The sequence below is a fragment of the Lagenorhynchus albirostris genome, chromosome X (genome assembly GCF_949774975.1).
Source record: "Lagenorhynchus albirostris chromosome X, mLagAlb1.1, whole genome shotgun sequence".
Classification (NCBI taxonomy): Eukaryota; Metazoa; Chordata; class Mammalia; order Artiodactyla; family Delphinidae; genus Lagenorhynchus; species Lagenorhynchus albirostris.
The window spans coordinates 48,929,069-48,940,270 of NC_083116.1; the positions used below are offsets into that span (position 1 = coordinate 48,929,069).

General features: G+C 37.9%; 1 pseudogene; it reads right to left on the bottom strand.

Annotated features, from left to right (window-relative positions):
- Positions 1-10,500: 10,500 nt before the first annotated feature.
- Positions 10,501-10,908, bottom strand: LOC132513098 (small ribosomal subunit protein eS25-like; annotated as a pseudogene).
- Between the last annotated feature and the right edge of the window lie 294 nt (positions 10,909-11,202).

Below are 11,202 nucleotides of genomic sequence, written 5' to 3' on the forward strand. Positions count from 1 at the left end.
TTAAATGACACACTAAACAAGTTGGACTTAATTGATATTTGTAGGGCATTCCATCCCAAAACAACAGAATACACTTTCTTCTCAGGAGCTCATGGAACATTCTACAGGATAGGCCATATCAAGCCTTGGTAAATTTAAGAAAATTGAAATTGTATCAAGTATCTTTTCCAACCACACGCTATGAGACTAGATATCAGTTACAGGAAAAAATGTAAAAAATACAAACACATGGAGGCTAAACAATACATTACTAAACAACAAAGAGGTCACAAGGAAATCAAAGAGGAAATCAAAAAAATGCCTAGAAACAAATGACAATGAAAACACAAAGACCCAAAACCTATGGGGTGCAGCCAAAGCAGTTCCAAGAGGGAAGCTTATAGCAATACAGTCTTACCTCAAGAAACAAGAAAAATCTCAAATAAACGACCTAACCTTACACCTAAAGCAATTAGAGAAAGAAGAACAAAAAACCCCCAAAGTTAGCAGAAGGAAAGAAATCATAAAGATCAGATCAGAAATAAATGAAAACGAAATGAAGGAAGCAATAGCAAAGATCAATGAAACTAAAAGCTGGTTCTCTGAGAAGATAAACAAAATTGATAAACCGTTAGCCAGACTAATCAAGAGAAAAAGGGAGAAGACTCAAATCAACAGAATTAGAAATGAAAAAGGAGAAGTAACAACTGACACTGCAGAAATACAAAGGATCATCAGAGATTACTACAGGCGACTATATGCCAATAAAATGGACAACCTGGAGGAAATGGAAAAATTGTTAGAAAAGCACAACCTTCCGAGACTGAACCATGAAGAAATAGAAAATATAAACAAACCAATCACAAGCCATGAAATTGAAACTGTGATTCAAAATCTTCCAACAAACAAAAACCCAGGACCAGATGGATTCACAGGCGAATTCTATCAAACATTTTGAGAGGAGCTAACACCTATCCTTCTCAAACTCTTCCAAAATATAGCAGGGGAAGGAGCACTCCCAAACGCATCCTACGAGGCCACCATCACCCTGATACCAAAAGCAGACAAAGATGTCACAAACAAAGAAAACGACAGGCCAGTAACTCTGATGAACATAGATGCAAATATCCTCAACAAAATACAAGCAAACAGAATCCAACATCACATTAAAAGGATCAAACACCATGATCAAGTGGGGTTTATCCTAGGGATGCAAGGATTCTTCAATATATGCAAATCAATCAATGTGATACACCATATTAACAAATTGAAGAAGAAAAACCATATGATCATCTCAATAGATTCAGAAAAAACTTTTGACAAAATTCAACACCCATGTATGATAAAAACTCTCCAGAAAGTAGACATAGAGAGAATCTACCTCAACATAATAAAGGCCCTATATGACAAACCCACAGCCAACATTGTTCTCAGTGGTGAAAAACTGAAACCATTTCCCCTAAGATCAGGAACAAGACAAGGTTGGTCACTCTCACCATTATTATTCAACATAGTTTTGAACGTTTTAGCCACAGCAGTCAGAGAAGAAAAAGATATAAAAAGAATCCAATTGATAAAAGAAATAAAACTGTCACTGTTTGCAGATGACATGATACTTTACATTAAAGAAACCTAAAGATGCTACAGAGAACTACTAGAGCTAATCAGTGAATTCGGTTGAGTAGCACGATATAAAATTAATGCACAGAAATTTATTTTATTCCTATACACTAATGAAGAAAAATCTGAAAGAGAAATTAAGGAAACCCTCCCATTTACCACTGCAACAAAAATAATAAAATACCTAGGAATAAACCTACCTAAGGAGACAAAAGACCTGTATGCCGAAAACTATAAGCCACTGATGAAAGAATTAAAGATGATACAAACAGATGGAGAGATATACCATGTTCTTGGATTGGAAGTATCAACATTGTGAAAATGACTCTACTACGCAATCTACAGATGCAATGCAGTCCCTATTAAACTACCAATGGCATTTTTCACAGAATGAGAACAAAAAATTGCACAGTTTGTAGGGATACCCAGAAGACCCTGAATAACCAAAACAATCTTAAGAAAGAAAAACGGAGTGGGAAGAAACAGGCTCCCTGACTTCAGACTATATTACAAAGCTATAGTAATCAAGACAGTATGGTACTGGCACAAACACAGAAATATTGATCAATGGAGTGGGATAGAAATCCCAGAGATAAACCCACACACATCTCGTCCCCTTATCTTTGATGAAGGAGGCAAGAGTATACAATGGAGAAAAGACAGCCTCTTCAATAAGTTGTGCTGGGAAAACTGGACAGCTACATGTAAGAGAATGAAACTAGAACACTTCCTAACACCATACACAAAAATAAACTCAAAATCGATTAAAGACCTAAATGTAAGGCCAGACACTACAAAACTCTTAAAGGAAAACAGGTAGAACACTCTATGACATAAATCACAGCAAGATCCTTTTTGACCCACTCCTAGAGAAATGGAAATGAAATGAAAAACAAAAATAACCAAATGGTACCTAATGAAACTTAAAAGCTTTTTCACAGCAAAGGAAACCATAAAAAAGATGAAGAGACTGTCCTCAAAATGGGAGAAAATATTTGCACATGAAGCAACTGACAGAGGATTAATCTCCAAAATATACAAGCAGCTCATGCAGCTCAATATCTGAAAAACAAACAACCCAATCCAAAGATGGGCAGAAGACCTAAATAGATATTTCTTCAAAGATGAATTACAGATTTCCAACAAACACATGATAAGCTTCTCAACATCACTAATTAGAGAAATGCAAATCAAAACTACAATTAGGTATTACCTCACACCGGTCAGAATGGCCATCATCAAAAGATCTGCAAGCAATAAATGCTGGAGAGGGTGTGGAGGAAAGGGAACCCTCTTGCACTGTTGTTGGGAATGTAAATTGATGCAGCCACTCTGGAGAACAGTATGGAGGTTCCTTAGAAAACTAAAAATAGAACTACCATATGACCCAGCAATCCCCCTACTGGGCATCTACCCTGAGAAAACCATAATTCAAAAAGAGTCATGTACCACAATGTTCATTGCAGCACTATTTACAATAGCCAGGACATGAAATCAACCTAAGTGGCCCTTGACAGATGAGTGGATAAAGAAGATGTGGCACATATATACAATGGAATATTACTCAGCCATAAAAAGAAACGAAATTGAGTTATTTGTAGTGAGGTGGATGGACCTAGAGTCTGTCATACAGAGTGAAGTAAGTCAGAAAGAGAAAGACAAATACCGTATGCTAACAGATATATATGGAATTTAAGGAAAAAAAGTGTCATGAAGAACCTAGGGGTAAGACAGGAATAAAGATGTAGACCTACTAGACAATGGACTTGAGGACACGGGGAAGGAGAAGGGTAAGCTGTGACAAAGTGAGAGAGTGGCATGGGCATATATACACTACCAAATGTAAAATAGATAGTTAGTGGGAAGCAGCTGCATAGCACGGGGAGATCAGCTCGGTCCTTTGTGAACACCTAGAGGGGTGGGATAGGGAGGGTGGGAGGGAGATGCAAGAGGAATGTGATATGGGGATATATGTATACATATAGCTGATTCACTTTGTTATACAGCAGAAACTAACACAACACTGTAAAGCATTTATACTCCAATAAAGATGTTAAGATAAATTACATTCACAGATCATATTTTATGACAGAAAAGCTTCCTACTACATTGCAAGTTAAAAATAATACTTATATCATCTCATGATTTAAAATTTGTACAATAGTTTTAAGAATTCATGGAAAATTGAAAAAAAATTACAGTGGTTATTTTGAGTATAGGAGCTACTTACTATTTTAATTTTAAAAAAATCCTTGATAGTATTTCAAAACATTCTATAATTTTATATTAGCTATTTATAGTTATATTAGTATGTATTATATTTTTATTTCTATGTTTTTATGCTTTATAATTAGGATGCAATATTATATTATTAAAATGAGAAAAACAGAAACAAAATCATACTAGATTATGTTTTATCACTGAAAAAAAAAGCATTCTAGTAAAATAGAATGTGGTTGAGCAACGCCAGTCTTCCTTTGCTAAACTCTCTTTCACAGTTTAATGTCACAATTAACAGTCATAAGAGCCAAGAATTATAGAGCATTACCATGTGTGTGGCATGAATTTAAGTGTTTTATATGTATTAACTCCTTTAAACCTCACAAAAACGTTTGCTCAGAAACTGAGGCACAGAGAGTTTAAGTAACTTGCCCAAGGTTACACAGCTAAATAAAAGTATTAATAGATTCTGGATATGAATCCTCGCAGTTTGTTTACAGAACCTGGGCTTTTAATCCCCATACTTATGCCCTTATTGCAAAAGAAAAAAACAATGGACAAAAAAATATCAAGACCATTGACGTAACTATATAATATAACTGGAGACGGGTCTGAGATGCAGGGGCATTCTGGTTGGATAAATATGCAGTTAAGTAAGAGTATCTGAAATATTGTCTGTGGCAGCTTGGGGCAGAATGTGAAGTAATGAGTAACAATCTTAGCTTTTCTTTACATTTCAGTTGATAGCTAATAATTATGGATAAATAATTCAAATGTGTTATCACAATAACCCTTCCTTCCTTCCTCCCTTCCTTCCTTCCTTCCTCCCTCCCTCCCTCCCTCCCTTCCTTCCTTTTTTCCTCCCTCCCTCCCTCCCTCTCTTCCTTCCTTCCTTCCTTCCTTCCTTCCTTCCTTCCTTCCTTCCTTCCTCAGAAAGGATTCTCATGTTTTTTTCCAGACAATTTTTTTAAGGCCTCTACTAGCCCACAGGCTCAATAGCTGATTCTTTATGAAATATCCCCTATGTAGGTTTTTGCTTCAGGCAATCTCACCAAACTTTACCTTCTCAACCTACTCCCTCCATCTTGTGCCTCCTATATGGAACTCAGATCTGATTCTTGCCAATGACCAATGTCTATCCCCCACCTTGGTGCCAACCAGGTGCTTTACTATGCTGTCTTGCCTTGGACAGAGGTTTGGTTCCCTTTGCTCCCACAACTGCACCAGTGGGATCACACTCTACTGAAGCTTAGGGCAGAGTGTCCACCCTCCTCTCACTAAAAACCAAAGCAAACAGATCAGCAAAATGTTACCCCAAACCAAAACAATTTCTTTTTGCTGAAAGTAGTTTGGTCAATATGATGACTTGGTTGAAAATAAATAATATAACTGTATTGGTCTGCTCGGGCCAGGTATGTTCAAGCCCCATAAAATGGCTGCTCTCTTGCTCTCTGTGCATCCCTTACTCTACCTGGCCCCACCTCACCCTTCTGAGCATGATTGCCTCCCCCTCCTAGGCTGAAAGTTTTAATCAGTAACTACCTGTGTGATTGGCCCAACCCCCAGCTAACAATTTTTCTAGCCCTGGACCAGAAAGGCTCCAGTATATTCTGTCATCAACAGGGAAACAGCAGCCCTTGCCCCAGTCGCCCTGGCAAGGAGGGAGCTCTTCTGAAGTCATTGCCCGTATAACTGATAGCTTCCTCCTCCCTGCCCCTGTGTAGCAAAGATTGCTGCTGTGTCCTGCCTGCCCTTGGCCGTACACCCATACAGGGTGGGGTGTGGGGTGTGGCTCCAGGACCTTTGCCTCTGACTTGTAAGATACCCTGTCCAACAAATCACTGATGTCTCTGTCACTGGCTCTGGGTTCTTCCTTCGGTCTCACAACTGGGCAGTTGCAAGGATTGCAGGACTGCGGGGTACAGCGCAACAGGCCACCATAACAAAATCCCACAGACCGGGTGTCTTAAACGAAAGAAATGTATTTCTTACTGTTCTGGAGGCTAGAAGTCCAAGATCAAGGTGTCAGCAGGTTTGGTTTCTCCTGAGACCTCTCTCCTGGGCTTGTGGATGGCCATCTTCTCATGTCCTCACATGGCCTTTTCTTTGTGCATCCATATTCCTGGTGTTTCTTCCTTTTCTTTGAAGGATGCCAGTCAGACTGGATGAGGCCCTAGGACCTCATTTACCTCCTTAAAGGCCTTATCTCCAAATACAGTCACAGTGGGAGTTAGTGCTTCAAACCATGAATTTGGGGGAGACACAAATCAATCCATAACAATCACCCCATTACTTTTTTGAGCATTAGCCATTTGCGTGACATTTTCTCTTTCATTTTATATAAAATGGGATTTTACCATGTTTGCTGTATAGTGACTTGTTATGTGGTATTTAAGTAATCGTCAACAATTTAGACTATTACTACTGCTACTAGAAATAATAATAGTAACAGTAACACCAATATCAATACCATTAGTAACTAACTCCTAGGGTTAATGTGAAGATTTAATAAAATATAGATTGCAGAAATAGATACATCGCAATTCCTGCCCCCCCCCATTAAGTGGTTAATGAATGCTAGTATAATTTAAAAAATTTTTTTCTATCTCAGACCTATGTTTCCAGCATTTCCCCTCATTTTTCTCCCACTGTCCCACAGCCTTCACAATAAGATACAAGCCATTTAGCATATCTTGCAAGGAAGTTTCTGATTTTGTGCCTGCCAAATATATCTTCTTTCAAGGACACTTTCCTGACTCCTCTAAGGCGAAGTTAGGTTGCCCTTTTCTGAGCTTCCATAGCATCTTTGATTTCCCCATTAGAGTGTTCATCACAGCTCATTCTTAATGCTTGTGTGTCTTCTCTGCTATATCAGAAGCTTTCTGATTATGCAGCTCGTTCATTATATCCTCAGCATCTAGTACTGTACCTGGCATAGTGTTGACACTTCCTCTGCTTGGCTTCTAATATGGGCATGTCTTCTCTTCCTTTACAGTGGGCTTACTAATTGCTCCCCCTATCTCCCAGGATTGTTGACAGGACCAGATGAGACAATGCATGTGAAGTAAGTAACGTATTTAAAGTACTTCACAAATTAAAAGCATCTGAATAATTTGTATATAACCTTGCACAAGGTTAATAAATCTTAATAGTTCAGAAAATTGTAATTGAGTTTTAATTGGCAAATGTTAATGTGTGTTCTCCACCAATATTTAGTAATTATATTTTTAAAAAGGTAGGAGACATTTCTAGCAGTCGAGATCTTCATAGTATATTTCAACACATGATAAATTCATGAACATTTCTTATATCCTAGAACAGTTGTGTATCTTAAAAACTCATTGTCATAAGCATTCTCTGGATTTTTGCAGAATTAATCCTGAATAATTAATGAATATAAAAGAGTTGGACAAGTACTGTAGCATGCTAATCATTTGTTTCAATGTCAATTAGAGAAAAATATTCCTTTTGGCCTGCTAACTTGGAATATGTACTGTAAAATTAACTTTTAATTTACAAATATGAAATGTCTCAAATTGTTAATGAATATATTGAGAATAGAGATCTGTCATTGGAAAGTTATAGTTTGTATAAAAAAATAGAAGCACTGGGATTTAACAGAATTGTTAACTGTATTGAGAAGTTCTTACAAATATGTGTAGTTTATAGATCAATATTTACATAATGTTTACATATTTCCTCAAAAATCGTATGATATCTTAAGCACTAGTGACTTAGGAATTATATCAAATGCAAGTCTTAAATAATTTTAAGCAGAATGAATATAAATTTAATACATACAGAATTGAAGGGACATTTACTTTACTGGTTTCTCAAATGCATATGTCTTGATTATTCTGCTTCTAAGGATCTTGCTCGGTTTCATCTCAGTCATGATTTATTGGCACTTGTTCAAAGTTTCAGCCATAAAGTAAAGGTGAAAGTCGATGTAACACTAAATGAAAATTCTTAAAATATGTAGACTGCTTCCGTGAATTTAGCTAAGAAAAGCAACTTCTAGGTTAAAGGATGAGAAAAATAATTTAACTATTTATTTGGCCTTGAGTTAGGATTTAACTTTACTCGTAAGGAGGGAAAAAATCTTTTTGTTAGAAGGTGAAATTCCCTTATTAAACAGTTGAAAGATTGTTCATTTAGACTTGGGGAGTATTTTCTAGGCATCGAGTTCATCATTGGGGAATGCCTCTGTATGTAGTTACAGAATCTTTTTTTTTTTTTTTTTTGCGGTACACGGGCCTCTCACTGTTGTGGCCTCTCCCGTTGTGGAGCACAGGCTCCGGACGCGCAGGCTCAGCGGCCATGGCTCACGGGCCCAGCCGCTCCGCGGCATGTGGGATCTTCCCGGACCGGGGCACGAACCCGTATCCCCTGCATCGGCAGGCGGACTCTCAATCACTGCACCACCAGGGAAGCCCAGAATCTTTTGATTGACAAACCTGAACTGAAAGTTCATGAATTTGTCCTTATTCATTGTTTATCTGCACACATGGCCTAGAGTTTTAAGGATTGGTCTTTTTCCTAGGATGAAACTAGTAGTGATTCTACAATGATGAGAAAAATGTAAATTGTCAACTTAGTGGAAAAAGCACTGGATTGTAAGTCAGATGACTGAATTTAAGACTTATTTGCCACTGATTCACTCTGTGAACTTAGGAAGACCTATATTCTAAATGAGTCTTGAGTTTGTTTTTTAATCTGTAAAGTGGTGATAATGCTTACCTCACAGGGCTGTTGAGAGGATTAAATAAGATGTTGGGTGTGTAAGTACTTTATAAACCATGGGATATTATACAAATACAAATAATTTTTAATAGAAGATTAACAATTTTGTTTCACTAACAAATAAATTAAAATCTTGGTTCAATTTGTTCTTGGATAAATAGATCTTGCTTTGCATTTTAGCCTATTCATTTCTAAAGGCACTGAACTAATTTTAATGGACTAATTATTTTTATAAAAACTCCAGTGTCTTAGGTAAAATATGCTATTTATGTTTATGCAAAAACTATGAGTTAATACTCAATGAATTTCAGATGACCTCTATTTTAATATGCTAAAAGAAGAATAGCATGATATTGTGATTTTAAGTTTAGTGTTTTTTCATATTTACAATGCATTTCTATTCTTCCTTTTGGTTAATCTTGGGTAATTTAGACAAGTTTTAAGTGTATATTAGGAAGTATGTTAATACCTAAATTGTGTTTTTAGTAAATGTGAACTTAGTTTTCCTCTGTAAGATCTAAAATATCACTTTCACCATAATCCTGCCCTCAAAGCTGTGGTATCCAATGTTATTGATTTGGCCTTTCAGGAATCAAATCCATTGTCCTGGCTAGTTAAGCACTAAGCCATAAATGGAGCTGTTGTTAAAAAGTTATGAAGTCACAAACTTGGCCCAAGGTTATCCACTTATCCGTAGCCGGAGTCAGGAATCTGCCTTCATTTTCACAGACACACGTTGGAGTTCTAAGGCATCAGGGTATGAGAGACAAGGCTGTTGACTAAATGCTGTCTCTACAGTCTGAATCAACTAGCTGCCCTCACAGCTTCCCCTCACGAGGCTGGACCTTGGCCACTACAGGGCAGCTCAGGACCAGTTGGAGGTGGTTGGGAAACCAGCTAGGAGTGATTTTCCTTTGGTGGTTATTTCTTCAAGGCAAGGATGCAACTTATTGGCCAACCAGTTGAAGTTACCCCTTGAGGAAAGAACAATTGTCATCAAGCAAAATGGGCTCTTCAGTTTCATAATGTTAACGGGACAATCCATCAAAAGTCTCACACCTTTTTCCCCCAAAAGTCTGTGACAGAGCAGTCTTCCATATGGTTACTAATCTCTCAAAACAAAAACTGTGCGACTACATTTCCTTCATCTTATTGCACTGTGAAGTTCCTAAAAGCAAGTATCACAGTTGTTAAACACAAATGCATAATTTCATACAATAAAAATATAATAGCTATTCCCCATAAGGGCAGGTTAGGTAGTGGGTTATTTGAATCAAACTCTCTGGCTGAAAACAACTCTGAATAAATCACCTTAAAAGCACTGAGGCGTTGTGGGAGTTCCCTGTTGGCCTAGTGGTTAGGATTTCAGGTTTTCACTGCCATGGCCTGGGTTCAATCCCTGGTTGGGGAACTGAGATCCCTCAAGCCGCTTGGTGTGGCCCAAAATAAATAAATAAATAAATAAATCTGCATTACAAAACTAACCCTAAAAAAAAAAACACTGAGGAGTTGTAAAGATTATGCAGCCCTAGCAGACCCATTTTGAGGAGAAGCTTGACCAAAGAGGCCAGAGGACTATTTGAGTGCCGAAGTTGCTTTTGCCTTGAAGACATTGGAGGGGTAAGGGTGAGGATTAAGATGAACCACAGCTAATTGGTCACTTTCTGATCCTACCAACCCCACAGACCCAGAGAGAAGGCTTCTCTGGACCTAAGCAGAGCAGGAAAAGGGAAAGGAAGGGGGGTAAAATAAACCTGAGAACACCTGCCCTCATACAGATTTGTACCCTAGGATCATATAGCATAGATGGTCAGTGAATTTGGTTTGATGTGATCTCTGACTTGTAGAGCCCCAAAAACACAGCCAGAAGGAGGAAAGCACACTTATTACAAGCCTTGTGGAATCTCCACAAATGATTGTTTTTGATTTAATACAGTTTTATTTTTCAAAATGGACAGTTGGTGGGACCTGTTCTGCATCTTCACCAGCAGCTGGGGCATCTCCACCCTTGGTGTTTCTGGTGTAAATTACTTGAGCTCTGTACTTTGAAACCAGTTTCAGAAGTCCTTTACTAAGGAGCTCCTGAAGGGCTACCCTGGTGAAGGAACCACAAATCTTGTTTCCCAGAGACCACAGCTGGGATTATAAACTTATATTTGGGAACTTCCTTACAGAGTTTGTCATATGTTGCTTTGTCAAACAAGCCTACATTATTGAGCTTCTCCCGAACTTTGCCTTTGGACCATGTCTTCTTTTTGGCCTTGCCCCCAGATTTGTTCCCTGGGCTTTGTCTTTCTTATCCGACTTTCTGGCATCTTTCTTCTTTTTGTCATCCTTGGGCAGCATAGCGAAACTCAAAGAGCAGCTGCTACCACTGCCGCCTTGCTAAGATGTTGGACCCAAAGTCCGCAGTTTTTTAAGGGCAATAACCAGTAAAACAGTTGAAGATAATTAGGCGTTTAGGAAATTTAAAAAATAATCAGACATGGACAACTTACATTAATTGGTAATTCTGATGAATATTATGACAAAATCAGACTAATCCATTATGGGGTCCTCTCTCCTAAAGCACACATTGTGTTATGATGTAAATATCATGACCACCATCTTTATATTCCTCAATATAAGTAACAAATAAAT